Source organism: Trachypithecus francoisi, unplaced genomic scaffold (assembly GCF_009764315.1).
Source record: "Trachypithecus francoisi isolate TF-2019V2 unplaced genomic scaffold, Tfra_2.0 Lachesis_group2, whole genome shotgun sequence".
NCBI classification, from domain to species: domain Eukaryota; kingdom Metazoa; phylum Chordata; class Mammalia; order Primates; family Cercopithecidae; genus Trachypithecus; species Trachypithecus francoisi.
This window is the reverse complement of record NW_022681465.1, coordinates 104,985,354-105,008,123: the sequence shown is the minus strand read 5'-3', so window position 1 is coordinate 105,008,123 and position 22,770 is coordinate 104,985,354. Positions and strand designations below refer to the sequence as shown.

Here is a 22,770-nt window from a genome sequence, read left to right as displayed (position 1 = left end):
TCTTAAGTGCAAAGTTCCACAAAAGTCTAGGGCAGGGGCAAAATGCTGCCAATCTCTCTTTGCTAAAACACAATAAGTGTCACTTTTGCTCCAGTTCCCAACAAGTTCCTCATCTCCATTTGAGATCACCTCAGCCTGGATTTCATTGTCTGTATCATTATCAGCATTTTGATCAAAGCCATTCAACAAGTCTCTAGGGAGTTCCAAACTTTCCCACGTTTTCCTGTCTTCTTCTGAGCCCTCCAAACTGTTCCCACCTCTGCCTGTTACCCAGTTCCAAAGTCACTCCCACATTTTCAGATATCTTTTCAGTAATGCCCCACTCTATTTGTGCCAATTTACTGTATTAGTCTGTTTTCACACTGCTGATAAAGACATATGCAAGACTGGGCAATTTACAAAAGAGAGAGGTTTAATGGACTTACAGTTCCAAGTGACTGGAGAGGCCTCACAATCATGGCAGAAGGCAAGGAGGAGCAAGTCACATCCCACGTGGATGGCAGCAGGCAAAGAGAGGCCTTGTGCAGGGAAACTCCCCTTTTTAAAACCATCAGATCTTGTCAGACTTATTCACTATAATGAGAACAACACAGAAAAGAAAAGGCGTGCCCCCATGATTCAATTACCTCCCACTGGGTCCCTCCCACAACATGTGGGAATTCAAATCTCATCAATGAGATTTTCGTGGGGACATAGCCAAACCATATCATATGGTGTGGCTGAACAGGATAGGTACACACCCACTTTGCAATGTGGGCCATTAACAACTGTGGAACATGCCATTTTATTGATAATTGCATTACACAATATAGAAATTGTAAGATTTAAGGGATAAAAGGGCAATATTAAGAATGTGTTGTGCCAGGTGTGATGGCTCATGCCTGTAATCCCAGTACTTTAGGAGGCCAAAGTAGATGGATTGCTTGAGCCAGACCAGGCTGGCCAACATGGCAAAAACCCTGTCTTTACAAAAAACACACAAAATTAGCCATGCATGGTGGTGCATGCATGTAGTCCCAACTACTTGGGTTGAGGGGGCAAGATTGCTTGAGCCTGGGAGGTGGAGGCTGCAGTGAGCTGAGATTGTACCACTGCATTCCAACCTGGGCAACAGGAGTGAGACTCTGTCTCAAACAATACAAACAACAACAAACCAGAATGAGTCGTGTAGAAGACTTTAGACTTCATTTTAGGCCAGGGCTCACCAGGTAGGATTCCTCACCCTCCTCACCTTTCTCATTTTCCAAATCCTAAATGTGACAAAGACACATAGCATGTCCTCCAGCCTTTTAGAACATATTGCACACCTCTTGCACAGGGGCGAACAGGCCCGCCCTCATTGTTCTTTTAAAACAAATAATCCTTATAAGATATTGCATCATGTCAAATACAAACACAGGAATTGTCTGTGTGTGGTGCACACAAAGCACATCTGAAGAAGTGGCTTCCATGAGTTGTTTTCGTTTGAAAAGTAAATACATATTTCCAGGGAGCATGAGCTATTCTAAATAGGATATTTTCTTTCATTCATACACAGTCCCAAAATTCAGCAAAACTCCGTGTAGGTGGTATTCACGCCATGTCACAAAAGCACAAAAAGCAGGATCTTCTCCACGAATGCAGATGTTGCCTTCACTCTTCCTAGCTGACATTTGTTTTTACAGTGGTGAGAATCAAGGATAGTGCCACCTCTCCCTGTGAACATCCTTCCCCACGAAGCTCAGGAGGCTGTGCTATTTAAATATATGTCTTGTGCCCTGAGAGTTAATGCTGGCGGTACCTTTGGGTGCAGTTATTTCCTCACTAGCTCAGAAAAACCAGGATGTAGCTTTTTCAAGCGGGTAGAATGGAGCTTTTGAAAATGCAAATGTGTGTGTGCGCTTGAGACAGAGGGTGGCTTATAATTAATGAACTTTTGTGTATTGCTTACTGTGTGTGGGGGGGTCAGCTCAATAAAAAACACATTGCCTTTTCTTTGTCAGTGACAGATATTCTTATCAGAAACAAGGCTCTTATTGTACCAGTTTCCCTCTGACAGAAGAACAAGTGACTGCTGTGTATGGTGCTGGCGGGGAGTGCAGGACAGACACTGGGAGTGGCCAGGGGTTTCTTTAAAGACCATCTGAAAACATTGGCATATTTATTGGAATAATCATTAAGAAGTAAGAAGTATTTTACTTAACACTGCAGTATGAGGTCCACTATAGGGTTAAAGTGGGGATTCCTCACTGGTCTTCAGTTTTTAAGGGGTAAACTTGCCAGCTCTTTAGAAGAGACTGAGCACTCATCACCTACTTTGTAGAGGGTAAATTAAAAAAAAAAAAAAAGCAAAAGAAACACATTTCTTTCCGTGGACTTTCTGGACTTACTCATTTTTAACACAAATTTAATATCCTCCATGAACATTCAAGAAACAATGCTGGCTGGGCACAGTGGCTCATGCCTGTAATCCCAGCACTTTGGGGAGGCCAAGGTGGGCGGATTGCCTGAGGTTAGGAGTTCGAGATCAGCCTGGGAAATATGGTGAAACCCCATCTCTACTAAAAATACAAAAAATTAGCCAGGTGTGGCAGTGCACACCTGTAATCTCCGTACTCAGGAGGCTGAGGCTGGAGAATCTCTTGAAACTGGAAGGCGGAGGTTGCAGTGAACCAAGATTGTGCCACTGCACTCCAGCCTGGGAGATAGAGTGAGACTCTGTCTCAAACAAAACAAAACAAAACAAAAAGAAACAACGCAGAAAACACTAAATAGAAGTTTAGGGGCTCAAAAAGAGACCTCATCTCACTGAAGTAAAGGCTGAAGGGCAAGGGTCCTCTCTGGGGGGTGTGTATGTGGTGAGCAGGGATCATGTTTCTGAGACACTGTCTGAGCAGTTGCCTTTGTGAAATTCTTTTACCTGGTGGCTAGTTTGAGGACAGTCATTGGAAAATTTATGGCCTTAAACAGATTCCAAAATTGACGTTGATGTTTTACTTTCTGGAATAAAAATAATTCTAGAAGGTTCTTTTTACTGAAGGTGTAGACACATGGAAGCTCTTTGAAATGAGTTTAAGGAATGAGAAGTATCCTTTGATATGCTGAGCAGTCTGCCTAATTTTCATTTATAATCATACCTACCTAGTCGTGTGACTTGGTCAAGCTACCTTTATTTCTCTGTGCCTCAGTGTCCTCATCTGTAAAATGGAGATGATAATAGTATCTACTTCAAGGAATTCTGAGGATCAGATGAATTGGTGGCTATAAAGCGTGTGGCACATAGGAAGTACATAGTCAACGCTATGTGTTAGCCCTTCTTCTTCTTCCTTCTCCTCTTCCTCCTCCTCCTGCCCCGACCCCCACCCTTCACCAACACTTCTTCTCTACCTCTAGGCAATTATTCTCACCAGATCATGAGAACACACTGATCTTCTAGCCCCAAATAATTTCATAATTTTCCAAAAGAAAAATTCCCTTGAAAAACAGAATAACCAAAAGAAGACAGAGAAAGAACTCACGTGTAAGATTCTCCTTTAGTCTTGGTTTTCTTCAGGTCCTTTCCCCAGTCTCATGAGCCTAAGGGCCAGTGCTTGTTTTCCTTGCCTTGGCCAAGGAGGTTAGCCTGGTCTGGGGAGTCTGGTCTGGAGGAATGAGCACTGGTCCCAGAGCCTGGTTCTGGTCTTTGTTCTGTTTTACCTCTGTGCAGGGTTGCGCTAGTCATTCCACTTCCCTGAGACTCAGTTCCCTCCAGTGCAAATGAGAAGTTTGGACTAATTGATCTTTAGGCCTCTTCGCAGTTTGGACAGCCCGGGGTTTCAGCCCCCTTGGAACCTACAAACTGCATGTGTAATTAAATATCTCCTGGCTGGAAACATCCTCTGAGCTCAGGATGGGCAATGTCTAAGATTCGGGGTGTCAGTGCATTTCAGCCCCATTAACGCCTGTATTTAGGATGGGAGCTTCGTCTGTCCCAGGGCTGTGGCCATCATTCACCACCGGGGATCTGTACTGACTGTGGGCCATTCCCCTTTCCTCTCCTGACCCCAACCCCGACTTCTTGGCACTTCCACTTAGGAACAAAGCAAGAAGTACTCAGATGAAGGCGCAGTCCTGTGACGAGCAAGGCCGCAGAACCCTGTGACTTGGTGGAGCAGGCACGGTCAGTCAGGGAGGGTGTCACTGAAGAAAGTAAATCCATCAGCTCCCCTTATTACTATGTAAATGAATTTATCATGACTGGGGGGTGGGGCAAGAACAGGGAGGCCTCCTGGAGTCCCAAGGAGACTTTCTGATTTGCTGAGAGAGCTGCAAACAGGAAGACAGTCCATGATCACACCTGTGTTTGACAGCAGCACTAGGGGCAGCTCCATGGCGAGTGTGGCATGCCCTGGGGGTGTCGTCATCATTGCCATCTTAGCACTAAGTGTTTCACTGGACTCAGTCTTTCCAGCAGTGTCCTGAGAAGTGTCCTAAGTATGGGGTGGGGCAGGGTGGGCACTGGAGAAGCAGAAGGGTTTTTTTTGTTTGTTTGTTTTTGAGATGGAGTCTCGCTCTGTTGACCAGGTTGGAGTGCAATCAGTGCTGTGATCTTGGCTCACTGCAACCTCCACCTCCCAGGTTCAAGCAATTCTCCTGTCTCAGCCTCCTGAGTAGCTGGGACTACAGGTGCATACCACCACGCCCGATAATTTTAGTATTTTCAGTAGAGACGGGGTTTCACCACATTGGTCAGGCTGGTCTCGAACTCCTGACCTCAAGTGATCCACCCACCTTGGCCTCCCAAAGTGCTGGGATTATAGGCATGAGCCACTGCACCCAGCTAGGAAGGGGTGATTTTGGAATAGAAATAGCATGGAGGGTAGAAATAGCATGGAGGGTAGAAAAACCATGAAAGCAGTGGATGCCTGGGGAGGAGAGATGCTGTTGACAGGAGCTGATGCAGAGGCAGAGACAGATGGACATCCTACTAAGACGGCAGTTTCTACATTGAAGTAATTAATGCCTGTGATTAGGCCTGGAGGAGTGTTTTCCGGGAGTGCTGGAGCTGGTCTTGTCCCTGGAGATTGGGGCCCTGGAGGGGGTTTACTCATGGTGGCTGCTCTTGTGCTCTCACATTTCTGTCTTCCTGCCCTGGCTCGTGGATCTCCCGGTGCCCACACCACCCCCTCCCAACCCAGTCTGGATCATAGTTTTAGCTTGTAAGTTTGCTCAGAGGTCCAGAGATGTGAAGAGAGGTGGCCAATGTCACACAGCAGGGCAGGACTGAAACCTACGTCTATGACCACTGATTCAGTGCCAAAGGGAGAGAAGAGGGAATGGGATTCAAATTTATTCAGAGCTTTTCTGTCCTCAGCAGAGAGAGCTCTAGTTACTTGTATATCAGCTATTTCATTCGATTTTACTCTGTGAGGTAGGAATTAGCACCCCACTTTATAGATGAGGGAGTTGAGATGTTGGAGAGGCAAATTAATTTGTGCTGACGAATTGTGAACCCTCATCAGATTCCAAGCCCCATCTTTGGGACCTTCACACTCATGTTCTTTCCTCTGTGCCTTGTAATACAAATGACCAGCATTTCCATTACTCATGCAGCTGGTGAATCAAACCAACATTAAGCCTGTCCCTGGCTCTTCTCCCATCAAAACATGGCTGATCTATGCTCCATTCATTTTCCATCCTTGGGAGGTCATGAGTTTCAAACAAATTATTTGGTTTACACAGTACAGTACTAAAGTGAAATTTTGTCTTTGTGCTTTCCAGGTATCCTAAGCAAGGGGTGTCTTCTGTCCCCAGGAGTTACTTGTCAATATATTTGGCTGTACAATGATTGTGTGGTGGTATTGGCAATTAATATCCTGGGATTAAGGAGGCTGAACATCTTTTAATACTCTAGACAGTACTATACAATGAAAAATGGTCCCAATCAGAATATCAGTTGCACCCTCTCTGAAAAATATGGTACTTCTTTAAAATGAATGTGTCTTCCCAAAGACTGCGTTTCATTGCAGGAATGTGGGACAGAGGTTAGCCCTCTAGCTTTTGGTCTGGAGATCAGTAGGACATAGTAGATGACTTGCATAGTGTTCAGAGAAGTCTGGCCTTGCTTAAATGCATCCTGTATAACATTCCTATGTTCTCTAATCTTCATTTCCCTGTGTGTAAAATGAGGATAATTATAGCATCTGCCATACAAGGATTGTTGTATTGCTTTAATAAGTCACTATGTATGGAGGGCTTAGACTAGTGCCTGGTATAATTAATCAATAGATGTTGGCTTCAATCCTATATATAATGGAATGCATTATACAGAATCATTAGGACTCCTTTGTAAAATGCTCAATTATGTGTATTAACACTTTGAAATTCTGGGCCAGGTATGGTGGCTCATGCCTGTAATCCCAGCAGTTTGGGAGGCCAAGGAGGATGGATCATTTGAGGTCAGGAGTTTGAGACCAGCCTGGCCAACATGGTGAAACCCTGCCTCTACTAAAAATACAAAAAAATTAGCTGGACATGGTGGCACATGCTTGTAATCCCAGCTACTCAGGAGGCTGAGGCAGGAGAATTGCTTGAACCTGGGAGACAGAGGTTGCAGTGAACCGAGATTGTGTCACTGCACTCTAGCCTGGGCAACAGAGTGAGACTCTGTCTCGAGACGAAAACAAAAACAAAAACAAAACAAAACAAAAACAAAAAAAGATTTTGAAATTCCTATTGTTTACTTAAATTTGAAGTAAAAGAACCCCCCAAATTTTAGTATTCTTAAAATATCCACCAGCTATTGGAGAATAAGGATTCTAGTAGAAGTTGAAGGATTACAACTATATCAAATTAAAAAAAAAAAAACAGATACACCTATGAACATTTTCCCAGGCTTGAGTGATGCCTCTGAGAGTGAGTTTTCTCTTCCTATCTGGATCCTGGAATGGACACTGGTGTCCATGGGGTAATCCATCTGCATTCATGTCACATGCTATGGCTAGGAATAACCAGGAAATAGTGGAGTGAGGATTCACACTGGCTCTTTTACATTTTCCCGAGGAGGAGAAGGAAAAGAAAGAGGAGGAGGAGGAGGAAAAAAAGGAGAAGGAGGAGGATGGTTATAGTGGTTCTTACAAATCCCTCAGCTGGATGGCTGGATTTCGGGCTGGGCATTTGTGCTTTCAAGAGCCAGGTCATTCTAAAGGAATGTGAGAAGTGCATCTCTGAGGACAGAGATTAAACAGTGGGAAAATAGATAAGTGATCTGGGGGCCTGTCCACTAATTGCTAGCTAAAAGTTAACATTTCACTAGCTCCCGCTGAGAAGGTAATGGCCAGGCTTCACATATGGAACTTTATTATGAGAAGAGAGAGTGGAAAGTGGGGTAAGACGAATTTATCATCCCTGCACACAGTGCCTCCAAACACACCTGTTTTTTTCTTAAACAGCTCCTTGTTTAGCATTCTTACAAAAGGCACAATAGTGTTGGAGGATCAATGTAACATACCGTAAGCGATGAGAAGTACTAAATGTCAATTTTATGATATTTTCAATATCATTCAGTCTATTAAAGGCCTGTCGTGTCCTGGAAGCTGTACTAAAGCCTACGGAAGATGCAAAGAAGAACAAGGAGTGAACCTTGGCCTCAAGAGATTTACAATATATTAAAACACCTAAGACACCAAATAGGAATGCTTTTCAAAGAGTAGTTCTTAGAATCACAGGTCGGTTACAAAAGGAGATTCTTAAGTTCCAAAGCAGATGGGACCCAGGAATCTGCATTTAAACCAAATTTTCCAGGTAATTCTGATCTACACTGTGGTTTGAGTAGCCTTGGCCCAGAGCAAATGTAGGCTCTAAGCCTGGGGTATAAAGGCTTCAATTCTGTGTTACATAAGCAGTGTAGCCATATCTTGTAGGAGAGTGTCAAGGGATATTTTAAAGAAGTGTGCAGCCTGTAGGCCTCAAGATGAGAAATATGTGTCAGGTGTGTTTGCAAAGTGGGGAAATTAGCATTGGGAGGTAAAAAATAGCATGACCTTCATGGTGACCAGTGGAATAAATAAATATAATCCCAATGTTTATGGAACGTCTCGTTGAGTTACCAACGTATTCATCATTAGGGTTTAATGCTAATACTTTTTAGTATGCTGTCAGACCAGGGGGGAAATCCAGAGGCTTGCATCTTCACAAATATTTATCAATGGATGTTTTGGGAATTAAAACATGCCAGGAAATAGGGGCAAAGCACACAAGTGCCTGTCTTTGTGTATGTAGGTTTCATAGATTGGGATATTCACTGGATGGAATAGTTGGTGACCTGTATTTATTTGGGGTGTTCTTGTTTGTGATGTTGAAGGCTAATTCCTGGGGGAAGAAACTGTGAAATTTGCAAAGAAGAATTTACAGAGGGCCAGTGAGCAGACAGAGGAATGAATGTGTTGGGAGCAGGAGGCAGCTCAGGAAGCTCGGCAGTTGTTCTATTCCCTGGCTGTCTTCCTGGGGGAGTTTCTGTGGCAGAATCCAGGGCATGTTGTCCATCCTGGGATCAAGAGGCTGGGCAGGAGGTGTAGGAACATAAAGCCTAGAAATGGACCTGTGGCCGAGAAGAATGGTCCCTGCTTTCTGTGACTAAGGAGGCTCAGAGAGTGCTCAATTTAAGCCTGGAGTGGAAATAGATGAACTTGCTGGAAAGAAGCATGATCCTCTGGCATTGCTGCAGGAGAGTGGAAATGTGAGTACATGGAAGGAAATTGGTTCATGCTGAAAGCCCAAGTCCCGTTAACTGAATTGCAGAGAAGTGTCTCTTAGCCTAGTCTTGAACCCTGAGATGTTCCTCCACTGCTTTTATGTGACTAGCCATGGGAAAAAGGAGAAATAGAGTCCTAGGCTGGGAGAGTGATAGACTGGGGTGGAAGTCTTTGGACAAATACTTTTCTTATTTTCTAGGTAGTAATGGGCCATGAGTTGAGGAGTCAATATCAAGAACCCATAGGGGAAGACTTGGGTATGTGTTTGGGATTCTGCTTTTGGGATTTTTAAAATCCTGAGATGAGGGAACAGACTACTATGAAGGCATGATGGATCCTGTGAACTGACCTGTTTACTCTGTCCCTGGGACAGTTATAAATTGAATGCTATCCTGGCTGGAAAACAAAGGACACTTAGTTTGCCCTTTTCCTGGCCCCTGATTATACACTTTGGCTCAAGGTAGACCACACTATTTTTGTTTAGTAGTTTCTCCAGGCTATTCTTTTGGTTACTGTAATAACTAGTTAAAGGTTGTGAAGCATGTTCTCTGACCTGCATTATAACTCTTGATCCATCTGCAGGGCACTGGGTAACCTCATCCTCCTGGTCCTTGGTTTCTTTTTGGCCCCAAGCAAGTAGTGAAGGGATGCTGGGCTCCATCACATCGGAGGTTCAATTTTGCATGGTGAGTAAACAAGCAGAGAAGTCTTAGAAGAATCCCTTTTCCAGGAGTACCTCTCAAGGCTGTTTTGAAGCAAGGCTGGAGCCCCAGAAAGCTGTACCTTAGCTCCACAGTGGCAGCATCCCCTGTAGGAACCCTTCTGATCCTTTGTGACATTCTTGTTCATGGTCCTGTGAAACGGTGCTCTGTGGGAGACTCCAGTCTGCTAGGAGAGCTCTCTTATTCTCAGCACAGAGAGGGGGAAACCATGAAGTAAGGGACCTAATTTATTTTTCAACAACACAACACACCAGTGCATACTCTTCCAAGTAAGTGAGTGTGAGCCCTTTCAAAGTAGCTCCAAAGTGGAGTGAAAGTCTCCCCTTGCCCCTCTGTCATTTTCTTTGACTGTATTCAGTGAGGAAAAGTCTTTATGCTTGGAAGGTAAATTGATTCTCAAAGACCATCCACAGTCCTTAGGAGTCAGGTTCAGTAAATAAAGTAGGCCTGATTGTAATATCCTAATGTTATTTTCTTCGTGTAAAATGGCTCTGAAAGTAATGACAACAATAATTCCAAAATGATTCCAAAAAATGGCAGCCCAGTTGAAATCATCCTTCAAGATGAATATTTTCATGACAATGTATAAACCTCTTAGTAATGTGGCTAATTTATTTTTTAAACCTATTTCTCTCATATATATAATTCATATGCCTACTATTATTTACCAACTAATACTAAATTTATAGTTCTCAATGAGAATTGTTTTTGTCTAAAACAAACTGTTTCCCTATTTATGAGGTTCTTTACACAAATAAGGTGATTAAAAAGATTGGCTTTGAGCAAAAGAAAATGCAGTATATTTTATTAGAATGAATGCTTTGGTCAGCACAACTATGATGGACTAACAGCTTTTCTTTACTACATGTTGATAGAGTGAGAAGATTTAAAACAAGCCTAATGTACATTAGCTGGGACACTTACTATTAGTGGCAAATACTAATAGAGAGGCTCTACTTGAACAGGCTCAAACTTAACTTAAACATTATTTTTGCCTGTAATGGACCTTTTAGTTGCCTGAGCAATTGAGTGCTTTAGATAACCCCCATACGTATCAAGAACATTCTAACTTTTTTTTCCTTGGCATTTGGAAATTTCAAGTTAAGGATGTCTGCCCTTGCTCAAGTTACACACTCTTCAACTTGGGCAGTTCAGCAGAATTCAAAAGATAAGATGTGAATGAGTCTATCTATTCATGTCATCACACTTCGCTAAATTGCCAGGCTATTTGATGAAGGGATAGCTCAGTTCTCACTAAACTGCAAGTGGGTTTGGCAGATCTTCAGCTGGAATCCAATGAGGTGCTCTTATTTCTGAACACTAGATTGAGAAACCAGTTGTATTTTAAAAGCTCTGAGACCCCTTTAAATCTCTGTCCGTTTTGAGAGACCCATTGATTTGTAGTAAAATATGAATGTAAGAGATGAACTTGTGGCATCATAACTAAGGGCTGTTGGCACTCTGGAAACTTGCTCAGAAGGTAATCAACAGAGCTAGAACCATAGTCTTAGTTTTTGCTGTAGTCAATCAAGCAAAGGGGAACATTCTACTAAAAAACGCATAAATAATTTTGTTTTTCTCTGTATTACGTTGAAACTTCAAATGGGCTTATAAATAGGAAGAGAAAATATTGCTAGATGGGTTGTATTCAGTAGTTATTTTTAAATAAAATAAAAAATTGCGGCTAAATCTATTGCCTAAAAACTGTGCTGTAAAATATGTAAATAGCCTGTATCTTTAAAGCCTTTTCTTCGAGATACAAATAAATGGTTTACAGTCCAAATTCTTCTTTAAGAGTTCAGTTTAATTCTTCAAATTCCTTAAGCTTGAGTTAGGTTTTGCAGTTAAATATTCCTCATTTGAATGCTTAGTCAGAAGGGAGTATTATATATAGATTATATAGAATCTTAGCCTATTTACAAATAATGTTACTGAAAATATTCTGTCATAGAGACACATGCATGTGTATGGCCATCACAGCACTGTTCTCAATAGCAAAGACACGGAATCAACCTAAACGGCAGTGATATACTAGGTAAAGAAAATGTGGTACAATAACACCGTGAAGTACTATGCAACCATAAAAAAAAAAAAAAAAAAAAAGATCATGTCCTTTGAAGAAACATGGATGGAGCTGGAGGTCATTATCTTTAGCAAACTAATGCAGCAACAGGAAACCTAATACCACATGTTCTCACATATAAGTGGGAGCTAAATGATGAGAACACATGGACACATTGAAGGGAACAACACACACTGGGGCCTATTAGAGGGTGGAGGGTGGGAGGAGGGAGAGGATCAGGAAAAAGAACTAATGGGTACTAGGCTTAATACCTCGGTGACGAAATATTTTGTACAACAAACCCCCATGATGCAAGTTTACCTGTATAACAAACCTGCACACGTACCCCTGAACTTAAAATAAAAGTTAAAAAAGGACATATTATACAAACGATGTCAAAGCAAGTTTCGAAACAAAAGTTACTCATGATCCCACTATCCCAGCATATTTTTTATTTGTATGTGTTATCTTCCAATTATTATTCATGTACATTCATATGCTTATGTACTTGCAATCATTATATGTACCATTTTATAGTCTACATTTTCATTTAGGATATCTGTGATGGTTGTTGGCTATATTATTGAGAATATTCAAAAAATACAAGAAAAATAAACAGGATGTTTGAAACTCACAAGACGTGTTAAACACACATTGCTGTGTAAGCAAGTAGCTCATGTGATACAGGCCAAACTCACTAGCTGTGTTAGGCTCACAGATAGTGAGGAAGCAAGCAGCCTGTGCAACGTGGGCAGAATTTACGTAGTGGGTGTACGTTAAATATAGGTAGTGGGTAACCTGAAAGACATGTTAAGAATGGAATGGAATATATAATGGAACAAATAAGATAAATACTTTTAGATGAAGAAGAAACAGAAAGATAAAGTCATAGGATTTGGTCACTACTGGGATGACGGCTATGCCATCCCTAAATTGGCACTCAATAGGAACATCCATTATACCCACTATGGGCCCATGTGTGCTTGGCCCCAAAAATGCAAATAAAAATCTATAGTTGCTCAGCAGGCTGTTTGGCATGTTACAGCTATAACTCAGATCTCTGTGGAGTATGAGCACATCTTAGCTCTAAGCACATTACATTTGCTGGGCCTCTTTGCTCAAGCCTCATTTTGGGTCCTTATAACCACATCAGTAGCAGAGGAGACTCATGTGGAGGAGAAAGAGACAAGGCATATGAACAATCGTGTAAGTAGGAATCAGGCAGTGTGGTCCTCCCAACTGGCTTATATTTACCTTACCCTAAGTATGTTAAGCTAGCCTGTCTAATTCCCCTTACATCTTGCCATGTGTTTTAAATACATTTAGTACATTGTGCAATATGAGCATGTTATTGCAAATATGTGAGTCTGTGCCTCTTTCTATTCCATGACCCTGGGATAGCCTGCCCGGTAGTGTACTTGGAGGCTACCATATGACAAGGGCTAGCAAAGGAGCTAGGTAGCCTGAAGGGAGGAGAAAGAGAGTTATTAGGGTTTTAAACTGGGCTTAAGGGTATAAGTCAACTGAATAACATGAGACTGTACCTGGCACTCATCTGAGGCCATTTGTGCCAAAGACCCTTGGCTCTGCAAGCCAAAAAGCGCCGACTAACCAACTATTTGTTTTCCTATAATGGAGAAAGCCCAAGAGAAAGGAAAGAGGGAAGAGCTGTGTCCTAGAAGCTGTATCTTTAAAAAACAAAATGCTTCCGTTAAAGTGTTGTAATTGAACTTACTTCAGAATAGACAGTGTGAACCAAGTGTGATTTGCTGGTTATAGTAAACTAGGATAGATTACACATTTGAAGTTATCTCCTAATCAGGAATTCATACTCTAGGGGTAGTAAGTGAGCATTTGAAAGACCCTAATTTGGAATTCATACCCAGAGGCCATTACCATAAGTAGACTTGAACTAGGCCCATCTAGATCTGCCTTAGAGAATTTGTTAATTCTTACAAGGGATGCTAGATATTTTTTATTGGGGAGCTGAATGACATTATATTTATGTGCACTGAGTAGAAAAATTCAATTGCATGAACAGAAAACAAGACTCTGGTGAGTCCAAAAGCCTAATACCCTTTGGAGTGGTGGGATACTTGGTTTAGAGCTTCAGTCTAGTCCAGTGTTCTGCCACTTGATAGGTGCTTCTGTCATCTAATCAAAATAGAATATTAGCTTAATCGTGCCACTAGAATATGGCCACATCTACCTCAGGTAAACTTTTCATGGAAAGTGTTTGCTGACATGCTTAAAGGACGGAGAGGTGGGACCTCACCCATTAAAAGAACAGATTACATGACTTTTTTTGGCCTGGCTGTTAATAAATGTTTACATGTATGCTGAAAGGTAGCTTGATACTATTGTTATTATAATATATTGTCAAGAACTGTGACTGGTCTGAGACTTAACCCTACTTACAAGTTAACAAAGTGGTCTGCCATAGTTTCACGGATGTTGGTAGAAGACATGAGACTCTTCAGTCAGAGATGAAGGACAGTTTATCCCTCTCAGCAAAAGCAGTAGCCAGAGTATTAGCATTTTTGTACCAGTTTCTCAAGCCTCAATCCCCAAAGTGTGATGGGAGGGCCGGGTGACACCAATACATGGGGTGGATTATGTTACAGGAGATGACCCCTTCATTGAGGGAAACTGGATTTTATATATCTTATAATGGGAAGTAAATTCTGGAGAGAGACACTCTGTCTTCCAAGATTATTCACTATACAAACATTCTTGAAAAGGTAGTCCAGAATAAAGGCAGTCAATGTCTTGCTAACAAGACATGCAGAAAGTGAGGGAATCGCGGAGAATTGTCTCTAAGTCCATTTTCTGTTGTTTATAACAGCATACCTTGAAACTGGGTAATTTATAAGAAACGAAATTTATTTCTTACTGTTCTGGAGGCTGGGAAGTCCAAGGTCAAGGAGGGACACCTGGTGAGAGCCTTCTTGCTGGTGGGGACTCTCTGCAGAGACCTGAGGTGGTGCAGGGTGTCACATAGTGAGGGGGCTGAGCATCTTTGTTCAAGTTTCTCTTCCTCTTCATGCAAAGCCACCAGTCCCACTCCCATGCTAAGCTATTTGCCCATTAATCCATGAATGGATTCATCCACTCATAAAGGCAGGGCCCTCATGACCCAATCACCCCTTAAAGCCCTGCTTCTTAATATTGTCACATTGCGGATTAAATTTTAATGTAAGTTTTGCAGGGGACAAATATGCAAACCATAGCCTAACATATAGGCTCTAGGAATGAGGTGCGAGGGAGAAGTCCTATTGCCTTCACCATCTCAAATCCCTGGAGACAACCAATATTCACCAAAAAGAATAAGAAAATTGTGAACAGCCAAATTGTGAACAGCCCCTCTGAGCAAAGGCAGCTGAAATCTCTCAGCAGAAGTGGTGGGAAGTCCCTGGCTGGGAACATTCTGTTTGGTTCCCCTGCCTAGTTTGAGAATCCCACCCCCTTCCAATGCAGCACAATGGCTGTGAGGAGACTCCAGAGTCAGTTAGCTTTCCCTCATGAGGAAGCTTCAGGGCCAGGGGCAGGCCCTAAGCAAAGCTACCTTGGTTTCGTGGGCTAGGTCACTGGGCAAGAAGGCTAGCCCCTAGGGAGTAGACTTCCAGGCTCTTTGTACTGGATTTTCTGGATTCTGTTTGGTAGACTCAGATACAAACATATAATTATGTCACTGCAAAAAGGTTTTACTGAAAAAGACAAAACATACAAAAGGAGTCTCAGTAAATAGACTGCACAGAGAGTGAACAGAAATCTAAAGTGATAGGTTGGGGAGGTGGGGAAGGAGGCTTTGGGAGAAACTAACAAGCAAAACCAAACCATTTCTTGTCTAATCTTATGTCCCTAGCAAAGGTGCAAACGGAGCTATCAATACTGCAAAAGATAGCAATCATATTGATAAGCAGGGGTAAGCATGTTCTTGTTTTAAGCTTGCTTTAGATATCTACCCCCTTAGGGACTGGTATCTTGGAAGAAGCAAGCAGGGCATTTGCCAAAGCTATCGCTTTCTAGATATTCAATACCTGGCTTTGGTAGAGCATGAAGGGGAACATTCCATCAGGGCAAGACTGAGATTAAGAAGTAGAGACCTGATGGAGAAACAGATCAGCATTTTAACACACCTAGTCAAGGGGAAATGAAAGGCTTCCCCAGCTGCCCCATTAACTGCAAATTCTCAGGCCAACAGGGGGTGGCGGGGGGGGGGGGTGTGGGGTGGGGAGCTGGGGCAAATGACAGAAGGGAGACGCTCCACAGAACACCATTAAGCAGCTGCAAATTGAACCATTAATCTCTGTGATTCGGCTTAAAGGAAAACCAGTTCTCTAGTTGATGAAAATGCTGATAGGCTCCATGCTGGGAAAGTTCTGGTTAGAAGGGTGGCCCTCCCTTGGGGGAGCTCCAGGGACTGGTTGGGGGGATGGCAAGTCCCCTGGCAGCACCCAAGCATTTTATTACAATTGCAAACGGGAATGCATGGTACTCCTTTGGAAACACTCTCCTGGAATTTGCAAATATTTTCAACTCCAGCAACTTGATGGTTTTCCTCAGAAGCACCAGATGAGGGAAAGCGATCCTCTTCTGCCATGATAGTGCCCATTATTTATGTTGAGCCCTAGGGGAGGGATTGGGAGTCTTGTCAAGTGAAATGTGGGCTATCACACACTATCTGCAGGCTGCTGCCCACGGAGCATGGTCTGCCTGGGTCTTAAAGCAGACTGTCTTCTTCCCTCTCAGAGCTGGGACTGTTTGTGTAAGGGGTTGCTGGATATGGGGCTACTCTTGGGGCTCCAAGACTTCTCACAAAGGACGCTGCCTCTTTGGAGCCAAAAATATTAATGGGGTCTCAGGCCTGCTTCAGAACATTCTTGGTATATAGTAATATCTAACAATGACCACCCACTGTCTATGTTCCAGCATCTGCTCTAAGTGCTTTATATGTATTAATTCCTTTGAATCTGCAAAACCTCTGTGATTGGTATTGGACACTGAGGCAGAGACTTTAAGTCACTTGGTCAAGGTGACCCAGCTTAAAGAGGGTAGAACCAGCCTTTGAACCAGGCAGCAAGGTGTTAGCCTGGGGTATACCACTTCTCATGGTGTGCACCCAACTGGTAGTCACTGACTGGTAGGCTGCTGTGGCTGGCGAGGCCTCTGCTCTGCAGAGATTGCCCAGCCACAGCTTACCTGATCATGTGGCTGTCTGCATGGCACCCACTTCTGCATCCGCTAGGCTGGGCTCTGCTCGCCAGTCTGGATGCTCTGATTCTCTGTCCAGCTGCTTTCCTGGACTATTCTTATTATTACAGCCTCCAGTGCCTGTGTTCTATCTGCAGGGCTGGACTCCTTCCAGTGGGGAGGGAGGACAAGCTGTGAGCCCCCGGACACCACAGTTGTCCCTTCTTTGACAGTTAGCTGGGTGCTGCCCCACTGTGTCCTCAATTCAGCTACTGAACCTGCTGCTGGCTCATGAAGCATCAGAACTGCGCTGTGCTGGAGTGGAAAGAAGAAGGTTTTGGGGCCTGGTGAAGTGGGATTGAATGCTATCTCCCCAACGGATTGGCTGTGTGGCCTTCATAAGGTCACTCCTCTTTCAATCAGGGCTTCCCTCGGAAGAAAAGATGAGCTAACCTTTATGAAAGCACTTGACACAGGACTTAGCACACAGTAGGCTGTCAATAAATCTTAGCTCTCCCACCCTGCCTTCTCCATGTGAAATACAGCTATTCAAAATAAAGAAGTGTTAGCCACAGGCCCTAGGAATTTTATGTGTTTGCTTAGTCCCCCAGGGGAGGAACTGTGAGTGTACGTGGGGTCGATGTATGAGCGGGTAGAACTGGGCAGTGTATATACCAGGCCATTAATAATGATGTGGCTCATATGTTTGAAATTCAAGGATATGTTCATACAAGACCTGAGTATGTTTTTATAGCTCCACAAACCATTCATCCACCCCAGCGTGACTTTTTAGTGCCAGTTTTAGAATTTTGATGTTTTCTCTTTTTGCCTTAAAAAAGTGATTTACATTGCAGAGCAGTTTCTGGCCTTGGCATGCTGTGGAGTTGGTGCCTGGACATTTCTTTTCTTTAACTGTTTATTAAGGATGAAGAATCTAGCTTGGAGATATCTTAAATCCTGTGAATTTTGTCAAAAATTCAGCTCCAACCACTTTTTGAGCATAGAAAGAAAATAATTGGTTTTAAAATATGTACATAAGTTTACATGTTGGGATCCCTGCCGAGACCTGGGGAGGAATTAAGGGAATGTCAGAACCTGGAGAATTCCCAGAAAGGCTGGGATGAGGCGCTCCTGGGGCCCTTGAGGAAAGGCTGATCTGGGTGGGAGCATGAACCCAGCTTGGTTTAGGGTTTTCCAGGAAGAAAAGGCCTTCAGTGCTGTCTTTGGCAGTCCAGATAAAGGGATATTTCATTCATAACTAACTTCTGTCTGAATCTGAGTACGCCATGGGAGAAAATTATGGCGTTGTGTTTTTTTTTGCCAAAGTGATTTGAATTCCATCCAGTTCTGTTACAATGAAAACTGCTCTCCTTGATTGGCTAGATGGTATATTTAACATCCTCGTTACTTGCAGGATCAGGAGCTGCCAAATTTGATCCTATCACTGTGATGTTGGTAACTACTGATGCTCCATTTTCCAGATAAAAAATAGAAAAATATTTTGAAAAATGTGTAGAGCTATCTATAAACAAGAAGCTGACCTAAGACACACAGCTTTTGACCGCTTGAAGGTTTATTGATTTATTTCACTACTGTCCTCTCTAGCTCATTTGACAGCTGCTAATTTGGACATGGAAGCCAGTGATTTTACTGCTGACAGCCAGCAGGACTGGCTTCATGGGCGTGTGACCTGTGTAGTAACCCACGACCCCATCCTTAAAAGCAGCCCATACCTAGTTTAATGCTCTGCTGAGGATGTCTTGAAATTCTTAATACTTTTTGAAAAAGAGGCCTTGCATTTTCATTTTGCAATGGGCCCCCAACATTGTGTAGTTAGTCCTGATGGCCAGACTTACCCTGTTCATTTGCCTGCCTAGGTGGCAATTCCTTTCTTCCTTCCCTCCCTCTTTGGTCCATGTATGTCACTTTGGTGCCCCTTTGTTGAGGAAGATGACTGTTTCACTTCTCACAGCCTCTATCTGCTATCTGGGAGGTTTGGCCAACTTGGGAAGGGTGAGGGCTGTGAGTGCACAATCCAGATTTGAGTGGATGGCAGAATGCTCTGATACTCAGGAACACATGGCACCTCTGCAGGGAACCTGTTGTGTGTCTTGGAGTGAAGACTAGAAGTGACTGTGTCGTCCACAGCTATGAAGATCTGTACGTCCACTTAGGAAGGTGTCAGAGTTGTGGGGATGAGAGTGGTCGGGGCATTATTTTGAAAGTAAAAGTAAATAGAAAGGGATGTTGAAGCTGATGAAGCCTGAAAGCTGCAGTGACTAAAGATCCATCTTGATTAAGTTGCACGTGCAGACAGGGTACGTGAAGCCAGGCCTTTTCTCTTTATTTGTTCATAGAGGCATATCCTTATTTTTTTTGGTGAGGCCCTTGTTGTTCCTTCATGCTGACATGTAAGTAAAATTGCTCTGGGTCTCAACATATAACTGTCTGTCATGGCTTCTTTAGAAAGGATTTTTGGGTAAAATGCCAGGGCCAGTTTGGATTTCACAGTGCCAGGAATCAAATTCCTGGTCAGTGTGTGAAGACTGAAGACTTTGGTCCCATAGTCACACATAAGTGCAAATGAATATGTAAGCACAACTGGATATCAGAGAAATCTGGATCACAGAAAGATGGACAATTGGGACTGAGCTAGGACTGCAGTTTGTAGAGCTAGTCAGAGGGGTGACTGGAGCTAAATCCAGTCTGCATCTGGAGGATGTGTCTGCCCTGAGGTATTGCCTTTTAAACATCCACACAAAGGGGCCAGGTGCGGTGTCTCATGCCTGTACTACCAGCACTTTGGGAGGCTGAGGCAGGCAGATCACTTGAGGTCAGGAGTTTTAAGACCAGCCTGGCCAACATGGTGAAACCCCGTTTCTACCAAAAAATACAAAAATTAGCCAGGTGTGGCCGGGCGCGGTGGCTCACACCTGTAATCCCAGCACTTTGGGAGGTCAAGGCGGGTGGATCACAAGGTCAGGAGATCGAGACCACCCTGGCTAACACGGTGAAACCCCGTCTCTACTAAAAATACAAAAAAATTAGCTGGGCATGGTGGCGGGCGCCTGTAGTCCCAGCTCCTCAGGAAGCTGAGGCAGGAGAATGGCGTGAACTTGCAGTATTCGTGTTAGGGGGCAGAGCCTGCAGTGTGTCGAGATCGTGCCACTGCACTCCAGCCTGGGTGACAGAAAGAGACTCCGTCTCAAAAAAAAAAAAAAAAAAAAAAAAAAATTAGCCAGGCATGGTGCTGTGCATTTGTAATCTCAGCTACTCATGAGGCTGAGATGGGAGATTTGCTTGATTGAACCTGGGGGATGGAAATTACACTGAGATGGCACTGTTGCACTCCAGCCTGGGTGGCAGAGTGAGACCCTGTTTCTAAAAAAAAAAAAAAAAAATGCACACAAAGGCTGACAGCCCTCAGAGAGATTCTTCATCTTGAATTCTACCATAGGATTTAATTAATCTTTTTCTGATTTTAAAGGCAAAAATTGAACTTTGTATAAAAGCTTGAAAATAAGTGAAAAACAACAATAAAAATGTACTCATAATCTCAGAACCCAGTGATGATCATTATCTTCTTTTTTTTAAAGGATTTTGTAAAGGAGTCAGTCCTCTGAGGCATTAAGGGATGACTTTATATACAAATTTTATGTCACATTAGCCTGTAAAAATTCGCCTCCTGTGTATGTGAATAGTCTTAAGAGACGAATGTCTTATAAAAATGATTTTGTGTTTCTGCAAACTTGATTGTTATTGGAGTCCACGGAATTTCCTTTTTCTTTTCTTCATTGTGGTGGAAAAAGTTGTTCATTCGGTTTGGTCTCCTTGAAACTGAGAACTTACGAGTAAAAATCCACTCTCCTTTTTTTTTTTTTTTTTAGGAGGGAAATTATTATTCAAGTGTTCAAATGAAGTTTTAACTGTGTGTGCAGAGCCTCTTAAGCTAGTGGCCTTCCTGTGTTTGTCAAACTAAACTTTGGATTGTGATTGTGGAGAGTTTCCTGTGCTACTCTTATTGATAGATCCTGTGGATAAGGATCTCACAGACCTATCTTTGAGTGGCCACTGTATTCGTGGTAGGGGGGAGAAGTGATTTTCATATGGTATGTTTTTTCCTTCTTTAGTTAAAAAATCATTAAAGCCTTTTGTGTTCATATGACTTGAAAGGCAAGGGGACCTATAGTTAACTTGAGAGTTAAATTATAACTTCTACCTTCTGTGTAAAGATAAAGACTCCTTTTTAAAAAAAATCAATGACCAAGTTGGTTGGGTGAGGGGTATTTTCTCATACCATCTGCTCTTTCTACTTTCACCTGCTATCCCTTTCAACCTTTAAAGAAAAAAACTTGATGTGTGAATGTGGATGAAAATGACTATTTGGGTTTTGTTTTGTTTTGGAGTTCTAACACTTATTCAATTTAATTCGGCCATCATTTCTGCATGGATAGACACCTACCTGATGAGGTGGAGGCGGGGGGGGGGGCGGAGGATGAAATCACAGGCAGAAGACCCGTAGCGCCTGACCTAGAGGGGTGTTGCCGCTCCAGCTGGGTAAATGGAATCGTATTCCAAGACAGAAAGGATACAGTTGTTTACAATTTCCTTAACCGAGGAGCATTTGACAGGGATGATAATAATATTAGGGTAACTGACTTCACTTGCAGTTTTTTTTTAAGGGTTAAAACTGAACCAGAGGCCTTTGTTAATAGACCTGGATCTATTGTAAAATTACGCCAGGTTTGTTGGGGCCGCAAACATAAGGTCCTGTTTATCATTTTGGGGGTTTGGAAGCCATACCAAGGGCCTTGGTCAGGATGGGCTCCAGGAACATCTAGGTTGGTTCTTTCCCCACTCCTTTCACCTAAATTTCCCTAGAACTGTGCAGAGTGTGTATAGGCCTATGACTGACACCTCTGGGATGAGATGGGTCTCTAGTCCTGGCCCATGGGTGCAGGTAGAGAGATCATAGTGACTGGCTGGGGCCAAATCTTCTACTGGGCTCCTTGAAACTGCCACAAAGGGTAGGTCAGAAGTTCCTGACCATCGTTTTAAGTTCTGGTTGGTTTGACCCTTTTGGTTTCTTTGTCCATCTGATGAATGATCACCAAATTGTCACAGAACAGGAGCTAGACCTTCTTTGGAAGTATTATTTTGTTTTGCTTTGCATCCCTTTGGAGTGATAGCTTTCAACTTCTGGCAGGAGAAGTGAAACACGGATTAGATAGCTTGTGCCCATTTAGATAATGTGTAAGGTTCATTGGGAGTTGGTACCTAAGCCTTTTCATTTAGAGACCTCCATCCTTAGCCTCTGAGCTTACATGCCTTTTCTTAGCTCATAGGTCTTTAACATAATCAATGTGTTTCAGAAATGCTGCCTGAGAGAATTTATTTTTGTACAAAGCAATTATATTTTTATAGGCAACAGAGATGCTTTTTCTTTCAAAGAATCAAGTTGTGCACTATTTTCTAAAAAGAGCTGTGAATCTCCATTTTATCCTCTACATCAAGTCCTAAAGTAGGAAATATATATTCATTAACAAGTAGGCTAACAATTATGTATTAAAATGATAACAATGTATCTGATAATTATGTGTCTTTTGGAAAACAAATCTGAAGACTTCTTCTGAATGGCACATTCTCATCTTGGAAGAGGATATTCTTTAAATAGCGTTTTGTTGTTGTTGCCCTCTGCTCTTTTGACAGACGGTTTTGCCGTGATTGGTAGTATTTTCCTATCACGTTCCATTTTCAAATGTTAATCATTAGTCATTCTTCATGACCTCTCCATGCAGCTGCCAGAATATAATTATTAAGGGCTGCTTACTTGCACAATGATGGGGAGGGGATCTGAGGGTTACAAATGGCCCCGGGTCATGTCCCAGGTCAAAAAAAGATGAAACGTTAGTCTAGTGATCAGCCCCTGGGTCCTGGGAAAGACAGACCTCTAAGAGCAGTGGAAACTGAGAAGGAAGAGTGTCCGCTTGCACTCAGGGCTCTCAGAGCCCCCTTTGATTTGTTGCCCATTCCACATGATGTTTAGTAATAAACAGAGTTCAATGGCCAGAGTCTAGACAAA

The 22,770-nt window shown here is 42.8% G+C and overlaps 1 long non-coding RNA gene across 1 annotated transcript; it reads left to right on the top strand.

Moving 5' to 3' along the window:
• Positions 1-6,513: 6,513 nt before the first annotated feature.
• Positions 6,514-19,922, top strand: LOC117065255. Its single transcript, XR_004429864.1, has 2 exons — positions 6,514-6,567; positions 19,832-19,922. It is a non-coding gene; the product is annotated as an uncharacterized LOC117065255 (long non-coding RNA).
• Positions 19,923-22,770: the final 2,848 nt, after the last annotated feature.